General features: G+C 39.3%; 1 protein-coding gene across 2 annotated transcripts in view; it reads left to right on the forward strand.

Moving 5' to 3' along the window:
• Positions 1–12,981: 12,981 nt before the first annotated feature.
• Positions 12,982–17,492, forward strand: part of RIPOR3 (RIPOR family member 3) — a 123,886-nt gene continuing 119,375 nt past the window's right edge. For both annotated transcript variants that reach the window (XR_015748443.1, XM_026664976.2), the window contains exon 1: positions 12,982–13,206. The gene's annotated coding sequence lies outside the window, so the exon portion shown is untranslated. The remainder of the gene's footprint in view (positions 13,207–17,492) is intronic.

Here is a 17,492-nt window from a genome sequence, read left to right on the forward strand (position 1 = left end):
GCTCTCCAAACTTGGCAACTTTAAGACTTGTGGACTTCAACTCCCAGAATTCTCCAGTCAGCTGGCTGGAGAATTCTGGGAGTTGAAGTCCACAAGTCTTAAAATTGCCAAGTTTGGGGACCCCTGGCCTATTCTGATATTTCTCATTTTGAAGTGCTAACTTGATACAGTTATTAACAGATAATTGGTTGTGGTCCTATTTAGAAAACATCCCTTATGGACAATAAATGGATAGCATTTCAACTCTGCAATGTGAGAAGATCCAAAGTTCAATGAAAGGAGACACTGGATGGTACCATTAATCAGGACAAAACAGTGAGCCAAGAGGTAGCCAAAGGGCAGGATTAAAATATGCATTCAGATGGTACAACAAATGAGGAATCAGAGCCAGCAGAAAACTGGAGAACTCTGCAAAGCATAGAAGGACAAGTTTCTCTGGAACGAAAAAAACACCAACCCAACCCTATTAATAATTTCCTATTCAGGCAGCTCGAATTGGATAGTTGGTGTCAAACACTGAGTCAGGAGTGCAAAACTTATGACCTTCCATTTATTGAAACTGAAAGTCTAACAAGATTGGCCTTAGTGAGCTATCTGGGAGTTCTAGTTTGACAACCTATGAAGAATTGAGGTAGAGGCCACCACATTTTTCTCACTAGGTAGTCCCAGGAACAGCACAGACAGACATCCATGAGTTTCAGCCAGAGCTGAGCTAATGCTTAGGAGAAGACTAACAATGGGGTTTATGGTCCTGATACTGTCCAGTTGGAATCCACTCTTTTTTTTTAAATTTGATTTGTCAATCGCTTAAGATAATAGGTATAAGAATAAACATAGTTGTGAATACATGAAATGGGTACATATAAGAAAAATTTAACAATAGGACAGGGATGGTAGGCAAGTTGGCGCGCTTATGCACTCCCCCTACAGACCTCTTAGGAAAGGGGTTAGGTCAGTAGTAGGCAGTCTAAGGTTAAAGTTTTGGGGGTTTGGGGAAGAAACCACAGAGTCAGGTAGAGTGTTCCAGACATTGACCATTCAGTTGCTGAAGTCGTATTTCCTGCAATCAAGTTTGGTGCGGTTAACCTTGAGTTTGTATCTCTTGTGTGCTCTTGTGTTGTAGTGGTTGAAGCTGAAGTATTCATTTGCAGGTAGGACATTGCAACGTATGATTTTATATACTATACTTATATCGGACCGAAGGCGGCATAGTTCTAGGTTTTCTAGTTCTAGAATTTCGAGTCTGGTGGCATAAGGTATTCTGCAACGAGTAGAGGAGTGGAGAACTCTTCTTGTGAAATATTTCTGGACTTTCTCAACTGTGTTAATATCAGATACATAATGTGGGTGTTCCAGACTGATGAGCTGTATTCGAGTATTGGTCTAGCAAATGTTTTTGATGCATGGGTTCAGGGGTAAAATGCTATTGGTGAGATGAATAGGGCTTCAACGGGTATATTTGCTCTGTGGATCAGCCTTCCTTTGAAGATCAAACTGAACTCCATGCTATTCTTTCGAAAGTTATTGAACATAGAGTTCATCTGGAAAGCACATGGAAAATGAGGTGATGTTATCTATATTTCTCATTGATTAGTGTGCTGATATTGCTGCTCTGTGATACATTTTTTTACTGTTGAGTACTCATAGGTTACTTTTCAGACCACCTCTCCCCATTGGTGTCCTGTTAGATTCAACAGAAGAGGAGATCCTGTCCACTAGAGCAGTGGTTCTCAACCTTTGGTCCAGAGACCTGGGGGGGGGGGCATTATGTCATCACAGAGGATCCACAAAGACTTGAAAAAATTTATGATTTAAATCTTTAGTTAAGTCTTGGGGGTATGTGGTTCATGGCCACAAAAGGTATTTAAAGGCGGTCTATGGTGAAGAATAGGTTGAGAACCATTGCACTAGAGAGTTCCATCTGGCATCACCCAGCAACAGAGCCTTTCCTGCTATAATGCCCATCCTCTGAAGTAATGTTCCCCTGTGAGATTAAACTTGCCCCGACTTTGCTGGTCTTTTCCAAGGCATTAAAATCTTGGATCTACCATCCTACCAGGTAGCCTTGGGAATACAAGTAGACCATTTTCATGGTTGATTTGAATGTGGAATGTTATGAATACTGATAGAAGAGAAAATTTGTAGCTCAGAATTGAAATGTGGGGTCTTTGGTGCTTTCTGGGCTTTGCGGTTTTCTTGCAGATGTTTCATGATGAGGTTACCTTGTTTGCTAAATAAATACCTGCTAGAAACTACCAGGTTCAGAGAGCACCAAGGACCCCAACAATGTTATGAATGTTCTCAACAGCTATTTTTATGCTATCAAAGTTATTTTTCAATGTTGACTATTTTATTAAGCTTTTATTTTAATTGTTTAGACTCCCAGAGTTATATATACAAGATGAGTGATCATACACAATAAATAAATGAATAATGTTATGTGGACATCTAAGAAAGGATTATTAATTTTATTTACACTTTAATGGATTATGTGCTTGTAAAATTTATTGGTGAATTGCCAGGAGTCTATAATCCAACATATTACAACATATTGGTGCACACCTAGAAAGTGCAACATTGCGGGGTGTACTAAACCCTGTGTTGTGTTTACATTTTTGCTGTTGAATTTCTTTGTTTCAGCATGCATCCAGATAGGAGGAAAACTGCTTTTTCAGCTTCAAGGAGGTGATTCCTATTGGATCTCCTGACCTCAGTGAATTCCTCATGGACATGCCTGCTGACAATTATCGATTTAAGTAGTAACTAGCAATGAGATAGAGCCACCATTTTAATTTTCTACATTACACTGTAACAACTCTATCTTGGGGCTTTGTTGGAAATATAAATGGTTTTATTCAGGCTTGTCCTATTCATGTGAGGGTGAGGAATACATGGTTTTTAAAAAACTGTTTGTCAAAACAAAATGAATAATGGAAGGTTCTGTCGAGGTGCGGACATCCAGTGATTGATTCCAGCTCTGCTTCCAGCTCACGGTGAAGCCTGAATCTTGGAAATTCCTGTGTGCTCATGTTTTAATTCTGCAGTTGGTAATGCAGATTGAAAAGAGTCTGCTTCTCTTAACTCAACCTTCTTGTGCCTAAGTTGACATATACCTGATAAGAGCTCCAGCGGTCAATTAAAGATGGAATGCATTTTGTTTTCTGTCAGCCACCTAAAGACTTGCAGTTTTAATCACCTCCCAATGCTGCAAAGCCAAAATTGCAAGGAAAGAAGAATTCTCATTCAGAAACTATCTTCAAAGCCAATCCAAAGTTTGGAAGAACACACACAACAGATAAAATAAAATAAATGGCATTTTTATTTCATTATCACAGGGCATTGGGACAAAAACACCACAGAGAGTACTATGTATTTTTTTATACAGGCTGATGGGATATTCAAATGATTTACCAGGTTGAAATCTTTATTTTAAAAAAGGAATGCAGGTAGTCCTCAACTTACAACCATTTGTTTAATGATCCTTTACAATTATAACAGAAGTGTTCAAGTTTTTGGTGACCAATTGTTCATGATTAATTTTCCCATGTTCTTCTTTTGTTGTACTTGTGTTTTGGTCTGTGACCGCAAATAAAGTATTATTATTATTATTATTATTATTATTATTATTATTATTGTTGTTGTTGTTGTTGTTGTTGTTGTTGTTGTTATTATAACAGAAGTGGGGGGAAAGTTATTTTTGACTGGTCCTTATACTTATGACCGTCACAGCATCTCCATGGTCAGATACTCAACATTCAGGCCCTTGGCAACTGGCATGTGTTTATGATGGTAGCAGCATGCCAGGGTCATGAGATCATCATTTGCAGCCTTCCTAGCTGGCTTTTTACAAGCAGAGTTAATAAGGGGAGATGAATTTGTTTAACGATCACAAGGTTCACTTCATAACTGCAGTGATGTAACTTAACAATTATGGCAAAAAGGTTGTAAAGATCTGGCCTGATTCACTTAACAACTGTCTTGCTTGCTAGTGGAAACTCTGGTACCAATTATGATTACAAGTCAAGGACTACCTGTATTTAAAAATTGGAATAATATAACTGATACAATTATGATCATGGGGAATAGAGTAGCATCCATCTTCTCTGCCATAATGGCGTTTATTAAAGAGGAACAGCTGTGCAGCTCATCCACTAATGATTCTATAATGCTGGCTGCTGTTTGAAGCAGCAGGTAAGGTAAAACAATCATGTAATTTAATTCTTTAACAGTGCAAGCTTTAGTTTGCATCTATTTTGATTTTTTACAGAGAGTAAAAAAAATGGATTATTCTCACAAGCGATGTCAAGCTAAGGTATAAAGTTAAGCTTCAAAAACAACCTTTTTTAAAAAAAAGTTGGAATTTTAGGCATTGTCTAGTATAATAACTGAAGTTCCAAGTCATTTTGTTCCCCATATATGTTATCACTATTTATTGTTTTAATACTATACTGTCATGAGAATAATGATGATGTTTTGCTTGGTTCACTTACTGTGACTGAGATTTAAATTCCAAGATCCATGAGCAGCATTTGTTATGAATTTAACCACAGAGTCTTTGTTTGGATGCCACAGATTTTTGGAAATAGCTATTATTTTTCAAGAAAACCATTTGAGTGAAATCAGAGTTCTTGAGTGGAAGCAGATGCATGATGCCTTGCTCTTTGTGCTTAATTAGTTATGTGGGGAAGAAAAGCACCCCACATTTTGATGGGGAAAAACTCACCAAATTATGTTTATTACAATACAAACTCGATTGTCATTGTTGTTTCACATCTTTGAGATACAATAGCACCCTCAACTGGTGACTAAGGAGTAAGTTGTTGATCAATCCTTGGTTTATTTCAGAGGGGGGCAAAATCTAAGTTCCTAGAACCCATAAGGCCCTTGAAACCTTGACTTTATGCTTCCCAAAGTCCAAATATAATTTTTGGAAATCTGTAAAATTCCTTTGCCATGCTGAGGCATGGAACCTATCAATTCTGCAGTATCACCATAGAAATAGTTGAGGAAAAGATAAAGTGTATGGATTGCATAACCCCATCCATTTTGCATTATAACATTGCTTCCCCTCTAAACATCCCAAATATTTATAATACCACTTTATAATGCCTTGGTAAGGTCACATTTGGAAAACTGATTTAGTTTTGGTTGCCACGATGTAAAAAAGGTGTTGAAACTCTAGAAAGAGTGTAGAGAATATCAACAAAGATGAATAGGGGACTGGAGGCTAAAACATATAAAGAATAGTTGCTGGAATTGGGTATGTCTAGTTTGATGAAAAGAAGGATTAGGGGTGACATGATAGCAGTGTTCCAATATCTCAGGGGCTGCCACAAGGAAGAGGGAGTCAAGCTATTCTCCAAAGCACCTCAGGGCAGGACAAGAATCATACATCATACATTGCAATGTCCTACCTTTCAATGAATACTTCAGCTTCAACCATAACAACACAAGAGCACACAATAGATACAAACTCAAAGTTAACCGCACCAAACTTGATTGCAGGAAATACGACTTCAGCAATAGAGTGGTCAATGTCTGGAATACTCTACCCGACTCTGTAGTTTCTTCCCCAAACCCCAAAAACTTTAACCTTAGACTGTCTACTATTGACCTCACCCCTTTCCTAAGAGGTCTGTAGGGGGCGTGCATAAGTGCACCAACGTGCCTACCGTCCCTGTCCTATTGTTTCTCTTATTCTTCTTTTATTTTTCTTATATGTACCCATTTCATGTATTCACAACTATGTATACACTTATACTTATTATCTTGTAAACAATTGGCAAATCAAATAAATAAATAAAGAAGCAATGGATGGAAACTAATCAAGGAGAGAAGCAACGTAGAACTAAGGAGAAATTCCCTGACAGAACAATTAATCAGTGGAACAACTTGCCTCCAGAAGTTGTGGATGCTCCAACACTGGAAGTTTTAAAAAAGAGATTAGACAACCATATGTCTGAAATGGTATAAGGTTTCCTGCCTGAGCATGGGGTTGGACTAGAAGACCTCCAATGTCCCTTCCAACTCTTCTATTCTGTTCTGTTCTGTTCCATTCTATTTCATACCATTCTATTCCAAATCTATCTACTTCTGTTTTACCTGATTCCATACAATTGGGGTACATAATTTTCGTGATCCAAAGGGCACTTGAAACTCAACAGAGGTCTATATTCTTCCTCCCCCTTAAATTCTCCTTTTACACAAATCTTTGTTGAAAGGAAAGGAAAAGGAAGAGTACATTTTTAACAATTCTCTCACCAAAAGAGCTGAACTTTGCTGTGAAAAAGATGTAAACACCAGTCTCCCTATTCCTGGCTCACAAAAGGACCCATTCCTGGGCTCTTGCTGTTATTTTTTACATTAATGTGATGAGTGGAGGAGTCCTTGGTGCTCTCTAAGCTTGACTGTCAAGCATATGGGTGAAGACTTCACATCAGCAAACAACCAAGCTCTGAGAACACCAAGGATTCCATACTTCAACCCTGAGATACACACAGTATATTCTCTTCTATTGGAATATGCTTAGGTTTTTGCAGGACTTTATCCTGGGAGAAAAGGGAATTAGTCTACAGACCTTTTGACTTGATAATTAATTGACTGTCTGGAATCTTGGAACTTTGAAGGCGTCAAACCATGGCAGAATTTCTAAGCAGATTACAACCTGGTGCCAGATGTTTTGGAAAATTTGCTATAACTGGGCTGAAAAAAAAAAGGAAACTACTAGGATATAGCAAAGAGATACACTCTTGTTGCTATCTAGTGGTTGTAATGAAAATATTTTTGCAGCTCAGATATGACATCCATAGGAATGTCATGATGACTATAATAATCATTGGTGGTATGCTACCAGTTCAGCCCGGTTCAAGTGAACCGGTAGTAAAAATCACTACCAGTTGGCCAAACCTATAGTTAAAAAAAAGTTGAGAGGATAAAAGTCCAAAAAGCGCATGGGAGGAGGGGAGGGCCACTCCTAGCTTTTCGTTTCTTCATCCTCTCAGCTGATTGGCTTGTTAGTTGCGCATGCACACATGCACAATCACCCACCGAACCAGTAGCGATTAAGGTAGGATTCCACTACTGACTATAATCATCATGAATTGGAGTTCACCTTATGATTGACAGACAGCATGGCCAAGCTCATTGTTGTCTGAAAGATCATGAACAGTGAAGTTCAGGACAACTGAAGGACACAAATGGGCAAAGGCTGGCCCAGTGTATTAGCCATTGTAATATGTCTACAAAAGCTACTTTTTCCACTTCAGATATTTCTGGACCCTGGAAATAAAGCATAATATGCTCTTTCCTTCCTCTAGAAACTTGCTTCAGATCCATAGCAGCCATCATCAGAGTCCTTATACTGATGTGTAATGAAACAATCAAGTTAAAAAAACATCAAAGATTCCCTTACAAATCTTATCCGATTAGTTAGAAAAGATCAGAGTTGTAGCTCAGGATCAGCTGGAAGCTATAGTTTTTTCACAGCTGGTTCAATTTGGCACAGAATGGTTGAAAGCTAGTAAAATAGTTCTCAAATATTCTGGTATTGTTTATTACTTTTTTTGGGGGGGGTGCCTTCTTAAATGTAGGGCTTGTACAGAGTTGCTAAGGTTTAAGTTTAACCCTATCTTAAATAGCCAATAACCTATTAGTGACCTGTTTTGTAAATCTTAATAAAACTTGCTAAATGTTTTATCTGCAGATTGCTCAAACATACCCTAAAATATGTTCTGATTAAAGTTTTTAAAGCCCTTAGTGATGAAATTCAGAGCTTGCTCAGACCCTCAACTGAAAACATGCAGCTTTTTAAAAAGCAGATTCCAAAGATGGAAAAATCAGCCAGGAACAATAACTTGTAAATTCGTACAGTTTTGTTTCCCAAAATATTCAGTGCATTATAGAATTCTGCTTGCTTGTTTCTTAAATTAATAATTGATTGATTGATCCAAATACCAGCTTGAATCTGAAAAATGTATAGCTGAGCATTGTAATAAGCAGGCTGAGCTGCCCTTCCTGCGAATACATAACCAAGGGAGGCCATTAAAATAATGAATGTCATAAAACAGTAATTCAGAACTATGCCAGAGGAAGATAGTTCCAAGTAATAAATTGTAAAGAGATATTTTGTGATGAGTGCAAGAATACCAACAAGGCCAGATTCTCACCAGAAAGAACTGGAAATCATACATTCTGAGAAGCCAGACATTTATTGTTAAAAAAAGGCTAGTTATCAACTTGATACAAGAAGTGTGCATGGAGAACAATAGAGACTTCTCAGATAATCCCACCAAGTTCTGGTTATGGCAACAATTTTCACCGTTTTGGTGAAATTAAATAGGCTAGATGAAGAGATGGTAGTTTTAACCAGCATTTGCTAGCTCAAACCTTCCTCATGGTTGGGTTTGTCCAATAGGAAAATATTATTTATTTAATACATCTTTGGTGAATTCACTCAACATACCACGCTTGTTTAGGGTTAACCATAGTTCTTTTTTGTGGCTTTCTATTTGATATGGACTTAAAACTCTGTTTGGTTTATTTATAATCTACACGAACATGCAAATCCAGAAAATGACTTAAGTCTGTAATCAGGTGGTATAAATAAAGCTGTTGAAACTGGTGGCCATGAAGGAGATGCTAATAATATTCTTAGTATTTAAGACTCCTGTTCCTGCTATATGTGGATTTTTTATAGATATGGTTTCCTGCTTATGTAAGTGTGCAGATTCAAGTAACGGCTGTTTTCTTCCTCTACATTTAATATAGATGATTCTTCTGGTTTTAGATAAATTATTTCCATTCATTTCTTGGAGAAACAGAAATCAGAAACACTCATCCCTCCCTCCTGCTGTTTCCTTAATGTTTTGTTTTTTTCTCCAGCAGATTTCACAATCTTCTTTTCTCACATTTCTCTGTGAGAAACCTTACTGATCAGCTTTATGATGCCAGCAGAAAAGTCCCCAGCTTGATTTCTCCTGATATGTCACACGCACCTTCCCAGAACAGCATCCCTCAAACGGTAATACTACAACTGTGAAATACGTTGCACTTGGCATCACACGGAAGCCAGAAGTACTTGATATAGAATCACAGAAAAAGTGCATTTTTGAGAGAAATAAGAGAGAGATTGGAATTGCACACTGTTCCCTGCATGTTGCAATCATCACAGTTGGGGTCACTTTCTTATATTTATCAACAGTGTTTTCAACACTTTTTTGGATGTTCAAAGAGATGACCCCTACCTCAGAATAATTCATCTTTTTTTTCTTTGGGTTGGGTCAAAATGTTTTTGCTACTGAAGCAAAATAGCAAATAATCCTCTACTCTAAACTCATTTCCAAAGAGAGATATATTGATACTGAAAGCCAATCAAGCTATTAATACACCCAAAGTCAATTAAGTTATTAATCTTTTCTTCCCATTCCTCTATATTTGAGATGGTGATGATTTCATTCATGTATTCACATAAGTAAAACCTAATTAATCTCCTGGGTCATACTCCATTATGGAATAATTTTGGGACTGAAGCAAACCGCAAAGAGGTTTAGCACCTATTTTTACAAACATATCTCTATTTCCTCTTTTTAATTTTTTTAAATATGCACTCCATGGAAGAGTATGGCGTAACCGGAAAACAGAAGTGAATAAACCCAAGTATTGCATGAACTGAGAAACTGTAATGATGAATTGCTGTCAATGGGTGGCAGCAATAGGTTCTGTTGAATTTAAAATTAGATGCTACAGCTTTTGCTTAAGCACTTTCTCCCAAAATTAAGAAATTTAAGCAGCAGTTATATAAAGAGCCCTGAAAGAGAATTGGAAGACAGGGGAGATAAATTTTGAACGGGGAGTAAATTCATTAAGAGTAAGATTTATGCAGAAAGGGGGAAGAAAAATTAGAGGGGCAATTGGTTGATTTAAAGTTAAGATGCTCATAGGTTAATTGCACATAGGTTAAACAATATTATGTGAAATTGCAGTTGCCAATTATTTAGTTGGTGTTGGCCTGTATATACCAAATACTAAGATATTATAATGTATTGGCATAGCATATGTGCCATATCCAAGTATATCCAAGCAGTGTGGCCTTCTGTAATCGACAGATGAAAATTGTATCAATATGCAGATTTTCTAAATACCATCCAATATTTTTTTACATGGCATCCATTGGGTCAAAAACTATGGGACCATCATGGCCACTTTATGCTATAATCTTTTGATTTTGATTCTTTGTTATTTTCTCCAGTTTTTTGTCTTCTTATACCCTCTTATTGCCACATCAATTATCCATACTTTCTTACTTTCAACCACAGTTAAATATGAAGTGATATGAGCCAAGATTTTATGAGTTTGTATTCAGAAATCTCACAATATTTTAACATGCTCATTTTCAACTAATTTTTCAATTCTGTGTTGCTACCAATTTTTAATTACTGGCAAATGATAATTTTAACAGATGTTCCAGTGAATAAATTTGGCAGCTGTGTTATGTCATTGTTTATAATCTTGCATGTGATCAAGCATGAGCTGAATGTACAATCTATTGTTTCTTCTGCATCTTTGCTCAATCTGCACTTGAAATCATTGAATTATTTTTTCATTGATTGCATTAGTTTGAACAGCTTGCTCTTATGCAGCAAAAATCGTCTTCAGTTTCTTTTTTTTAATGTTTCAGGTGTAAGCCATTGCCAGTCTTTATTTTTATCTAAACCACCCCCCAAATCTTTTGTAGAAATTGACCACGCAATATTTTCCCTTGCCAGCATTCTATTCTTGTTTTCATTAAATTATTTCAATATTCATGTTTTACTTCCTGTGTGTTCAGTAACGTCCAATTTTTAACTTGCAACTTCCAATTTTTGACTTCTTTTATATAATCAGTCAATGCATACTTTTTTGCTTCAGCAGTTTGTTTGACCTGAAGTAAACCTCTGCTTCCATTTCTGCAGGCAGAAATACTCTATCAATATCACTGGGGATGTACTGCATAGTAAATAGTCATCAGTTTTCTTGTTTTAGGTCCAAACTATTCTGTTTAGCCTGTGTTCAGTTAATAATTCCAGCAGTGTATCATATCGCAGATATGGCCCGGGTACTCATGTTTCCACCATTCAGATTTGCCTTTAGCAAGTTTCTCTTTAAGCACATTCCTTACTAATCACATTTCAAACTTACCCATGCTTGGATAAGTTACACTTTTACACAACTGTAAAATGTCAGATACCTGTAGACTTCAACCTGAATTATTATTATTATTGATTTTTACAGATTAGGATATATCCTTCCAATGTTTAGATTATCATCTTAATAAACTCCACATGGTGTGATGAGCCATGATCTTTCCAGTGAGTTGTATTCATGTGAGTTGTATTCCAATGCAAAACCAGTTTGGGAATGACTGTTTTAATACATGTTGCACTGAGCAACATTAAAATGCTGCAGTTATAGAACGGCAATCACAAGGGGGCATTGTCATCCCTCAATAACTCTGGTGAAAATGTGTTGAATCCTACGCCCAACTGGTGACAGTGCCAATTACAGGAGGGACAGGTGACTTTTTAAATGTGTGATATGACCTGAGCTGACTTTCCTGGGAAAACTGAAGTGGGGACAACAGTTATTTGTGAATTGCTTTGGCCCATCAAATTGGAATACGATGCAACAAAAGTCATTTCTCAGCTCAGAGAAATCCACTTTTCAGGTTCTCTCAAAACTCCACTCAAATCAACACTGTTATTCTGCAATTGCCCTGTAATTCTTTCTAGATGAAGAGATACAAAAGTTTGCATGCTGTTCTGTATACCCACAATTGGTCTAATATATTGATATGGTTAGTTGGACAAGCGATCCCCATGATTTTATGAAGAAGTCAGCCTGTATATTTGAAAATGGTAGAGCAAATCAAACCCTGGAGAAATCTGTCAAGGCTCTTGTTCTGACAAGAAGCCTCTTTGTTAGACCCCCTCATCTAATCTTTTCGAGCAATGATCAGCATCAGAGCCAAGGGGAAACCAACATCTCCCAACAGAGGTGTCCATAAGGTAGGTGTGATATAAAACGGGCAGAGCTTTGATTGCACCATCACAGTTACTATCTTTATTTTTTTGTTGTTGTTATTGCTGTACCATCCCCAACTTTGCCTTTTCTCTCTAGGTCTGTGATGGGCTGGCTTAGGTTTCCAAGTTGCACCTATCTCTTTGATTTTCTGCAGTTGCTGGAATTTGGCCTTCAAGGACCCGCAGAGTTGTCTCCCCCTCCAATATTTGGTAAGAGTTGGTGCAGTTTGCATTCGGCCTAGAGTATAGCCAAGAAATAGCAAGGGTGAGAAGACCGTGCAATGGAGGGTAGTTTGCTCTTTCTTTCTCTCCCCCAAATTGGAGTTGGAACAGCAGAAGACTGAGATCACACAAGGGTTGTCAAAGTTGACACTAACGCTGGCTGGACAAAACTCTGGGGCAGATGAAAACTTCCAGATGAGAACATTAATTGGGACCTAGGTCTTCCCAGGAGGAACAGATCTACCACATTCACCTTCCTGATGTCCTGCGCAGGTATGTGAGACCCCACCCATATTTGCAAACTCCTTCAACCACCTCCGCTCCCTTGTCAATCTAGTCTTCCTTTCTCCCGCTGCCAGGTGTGCTTCCCATTGGGAATGGCTGGTTGGTTAGCAGCTTTGGGGATGGGGCAGCGGAGGAAGGTTGGACCTGCACCTCCGGTCCCCGATCTCCCAAAACGGGCCTTATGTGAGGGAGCCTGCATGGTTTCCCAGCCCCCTCCTCCCCGCGAGCCTAGGAGGGGGTCGAGGAGGGAGCGGGAGGAGGAGAAGGAGCAACAGGCGCGGAGCAGAGGCGGTGACGGCGGGCAGATGCTTCTGGTCCCCGGCCTCGTCACTGCACGCGTCTTCCAAGGAGAGGCGCCTGGTTCGGGCGAGAAGCTGCGAGGGCTCGATAAAGCTGTGGTCGCTATCGGGACGTCGCAGGCAGCAAGAGCCCAGCAAAGGAGGAGCTGCGGGGGAAAGCGAGCGAGCGGGCACATCTCCAAACCCAGCCGGGAAGGAGGGACGGAGAACAACCCAGAGGGCGTGGAGACCCGGGCTCCCCTCCAACCGTGCTGGAAGCCTCTTGTGCGCTCGGTGGCGTCGCTGTCCAGGAGGACGGAAAAGCTGCTCGCCCCCGAGGTGCCGCTTCTGGAGATGTAGCAAAGGTAGGAGGTGGAGGGGAGGGGAGCTTCGGAGGAAAGGTGAAGCGGAGCATTTGGGGAGGGGAGGGGACGGGAGGGCGGAGTTTAAGCCTTCCGAAGCCGGTGCCTTACCTGTGTGTGTGTGTGTGTGTTGAATTGACCCAGGTCAGGAGAAACTGGCGCAGGATCCCAGACTTTTAGATTTAGGGACGTGTTTGGAGGAGAGAGAGAGGAGTCCGGTTGGCTTATAGAGACAACTCTAACTCTGCTTTAAGACTGCTTTCTCCCCCCCCCCCGGGGGGGGGGAGGACTCCACATTTCAGCATCTCAATGGGATCCTCTGAGCTAGCCATAGGGACTAACCAGAAAACTTTTACCAGACACACGCCATAAATTAAGAGTTTCTTGCTAAATGAAAATCCAGCAAGAATAAAGGTAAAGTGGGGAGGGGGTGGAAAACTCCGTGTTTCATTGGGGGGGGGGGGAATTGCCCACATAGAAATGCTGTTATAGCAATTTATAGTGAGGCTACGTTTGGAAACTCTATACAGTTCTGGTCACCACATGTCAGACATGATGCTATAGATGGGGAAGGATGCCAACAAAGCCAATTAGAAGGATGCTGGGTGATTAGACTGGCTCCCCTTCAAAAAGATTAAAAGGGCTGGCTTTTTAGAACAGCTCAGATGGAAAAGAAGGAAGGGAAGCTATTTAGCAGCCTATGAAAGGGTGCTTGGGTGATATGGAAAATGTTTCCAGAGCCAAGTTCTCCTTCCTGTGTGAGAACTTGGAGCATCACTAGACACTCAGGGCTGAGAGCAAAAAAGAAGGAATTCTTTGTACAACCTACATTAAACTGTGAAATTTGCTATCATCAGATGTGGGTATAGATATTAACTTAGGTGGTTTTAAAAGAGAAGAGAAACATTCATGGAAAACAGGCAAGGAATGGCTAGTAGACATGACAATTGTTTAATGCCTATAAATGATGAGCACTGTGTCTAATACTGGTTAGTAGGAAGGAGCAAAAATGGGAAGAGGCCCATGGCCCATCTTCTGGTCTGCACTTGGTTGGAAACTAAGCAATATCAAATGTTAGACTTTCTTATATTCTTTGTATTCTTCTTATATTTTTACATTCCGGGTCACTTGGAAAATATACACTTGGAACAACAAAAACTCCATTTCTCTGCTTTTACTGCTCAGGCCTCAAACACAAATGTCCAACAAATACAGTGAGCTAAACTCTTCCATAAACTCATTTCCAAGCAAATATGCCTGAGACCACATGCCTTTCCACTTCATACTAAGCTTGAAGGTATATTGACCTGAGGGAGTTGCAGTGGGATGTGCTGAAAATCACAGAAAAATCATTATTAGGAGCATGCTTAAAATAGACTGTTGGGTTTATTTTGCTTCCTGTCAGGAATCTTTATTATTCACCCCTTTAAAAGATGAGAAACCAAAGTAATTAAAGATGTGGCAAACCAGTGCATTTCTATGCCAAAGTATTTTCCACAAGTATTTGTTGTTAGGTAAATAGAATTGCAGCAGCAATACAGAATAAGGACATTAATGGTCGTTCCAACATTATGTTTAATCACAATTGTGTTAACTATGATTTGTTGAAAATACTACATGTCAGAAACAAAAGAACATGTCCACACATGAAGGGCCAAATATGCACATGAATCTTCTTAACTAACTGGATTGGGGTATTTATATATCTATCAAATTTATAGGTTGCCTATCTTGCGTCAAGGTTAGATAAGGGTCAACAAAATTCAAGAAGAGGTTGGAGTTAATTTGCTTATGGCTGCGTAGAGATTCTAGACTGATCCCTCTTTTAATACCAACCCCAGGTTTTGACATCCCTTCTACACTTAAGTTGCTTAGCTTCACATAACATGCTAAGCCAAAACAACATCAGACTTACCCTGGATTTGGTTTCTTCAAACCCAGACTAGATTAAATTAGAGTTGAAAAGTTCGTGGTTTGGCATTGTCTTAATATGTTGTGTGAAATAGGCTATTCATTTGGTTGGGTAAAACATTTTATATAAACATCAGGATTTTGCAGGGTGAAACATAACAGGCAAGATGGCAGGTGTGTCATTGTTATCAAAGCCTTTGTGGGCATGGCTTGGATTGCAACATTACGCCTTCCATCTTCTCAGTTTTGATTCCTCCCTACAATCATCTCTGTATGTAAACACAGCAGTTGTGTGCTGGGTTTGTGGGAGAGTGTTGTTATGGTTTAGTGATACTGAATAGGCTTAGCTAATGCAACTATGGAAATATGCAGAGATTTCAGTTGAAGAACCAGCCCCCAATGGCAGATCAGGGATATACCATTCTGTTATTTTTAGCTAATATACCACATGGAAATTGTCAGGCTTGCTGGTAAAACGTGGCAATTTTTTTCAGACAGCCAGCTCAATTCAGGATGGTTTGACTAGTCCTTAGGCCTGAATTCAGCTTAAGGCCCTTTGACGTACAACATGCTTGGCTAGATGTAAGTATTCATTGTGCATCAGAAAGAAGTCACAAAAACAGCTGATTTACCAGGGGTGGGATTCTACCAGTTTGCACCTATTCGCTAGAACCATTTGTTAACATTCTAAGCAGTTTGGAGAACCAATTGGTAGAAGAAATTACTGGCCTAATCCTGTAAGGAAGGCAGGAAGAAAACATTCTGGTGTTGCTTGCAGAAATTGCAATTAAGGCGTCAAACCCTAAATTAACCCTTATTACATTCTTAGCAGGACTAGACTTCCTGTCTCAGGAACTTCTCTGGAGTTGTTGTTTTTTCCCCCTTATTTGCTGGTCCTTTGCTTGTGTGCAGTGACCATTCAAAATTACAATGACACTGAAAAAAGTGACTTATGACTATTTTTCATACCTACAACTGTTGCAGCATCCCCACAGTCATGAGAAGCCAGGCGAGGAGATGCGTGCCTCGATGTGAGTGATATTGAGTTGGCCACACCCAGCCAATAACATGACCACCAAGCCACATCCACCCAGTCCACATGACCACCAAGCCACACCCACCAACTAAGCCATGCCCACAGAACCGGTTGTTAAAAAAAATTGAATCCCACCCCTGTGCTTCACTTCTGTCAACATTAAATTGTAATTCCATCTATACACTAGCTTAATTCCAACACTTTATTTTAATGGACTTTTCCTGATGTCCTTCTTTGCCTTATATGCCTGTTGATTGTTATTATAACTAATATCTTTGCCCTGAGAAACTCTAACTCTCAATTCCTATAGAAATCTAACGCAGTTTTATCCTAGAATGTAGATCTGTTTAATGTAAATGAAATGTCTGTGTTGAAACAAAATTCATGGCACACTAATAAAGAAATTATAGACTGAAACACGCACACACACACACAAAGTCATGTGTGTGTGCACTCGTGCATGCACACACACAAACACACACGCATACGGTTTCCTCAACTTAGTGCTCTCCAGATGTGTAAGACTAATTGCCAAAATTTCCCAACCAACAGCTGGCTGGAGGATTATGACAATTGAAATTGAACACAATGGCTGGGTTTGCACAAAGACTGGGAAATCTATTTTTCAAATATATTATGGAAACTCAACCGTTGTCTTAGCTGTTGAGTGAATCAAGCTATGACTTTAAATGCTAATATGACTTTTTTTTTTCAATTTGGGCCTAGCATCTTACTTTGTTTTGTTCTCCTGCGGCTAGAGGTTTGTATTTTGTATTGTGTGAATTCAGTCACTTGGAATGAACAACATTGAAATATATAGTCTATATCTTTTCACACTCTTCCCACCTGAACGATTGCAGTCATGGCAGTGTGGTTGGTGGAAATACTTGGAGAGGCTGTAGGCAGCCCTGGTAGGTCACACAGAGGGTTTTTGAACATTGTATGCAAGAAGGAAGCCAACCCAGAGAATAGCATAAGTAAACATGGAGATACCTCCATAGCGGTATGTTTCAGAATGATTTTTCTGAGGGAGAAACAACTCCTAGAAGAGAAGAAGTGAGCTTTCAGGGGAGAAAGACAACTTGCAAAGGCAGATAGATGCTTTTCCTGGGGTGGGGACAGAAGAGATTTAGCCTGAACCTATTGTCTCTACTAAACAGGGAAGCTGTAGAAAAGGGGAAAAGAAAGGAATTTTCTCAGCACAGCAATAGTGCCCGGCTGGCACTGTATGTTATAATAGGAACAGTTCACTGTATGAGTTAAGCTGCCATTCCTTAGGAGATCCAGGATTTAGCCTTGTCTTTTATTTAAGGAGAGAGTCCCTTGTTTAGTATTAATTTCA

The sequence above is a fragment of the Notechis scutatus genome, chromosome 3 (assembly GCF_049901735.1).
Source record: "Notechis scutatus isolate UNSWTSFEM ecotype Mainland chromosome 3, rNotScu1.2, whole genome shotgun sequence".
Taxonomy (NCBI): Eukaryota; Metazoa; Chordata; class Lepidosauria; order Squamata; family Elapidae; genus Notechis; species Notechis scutatus.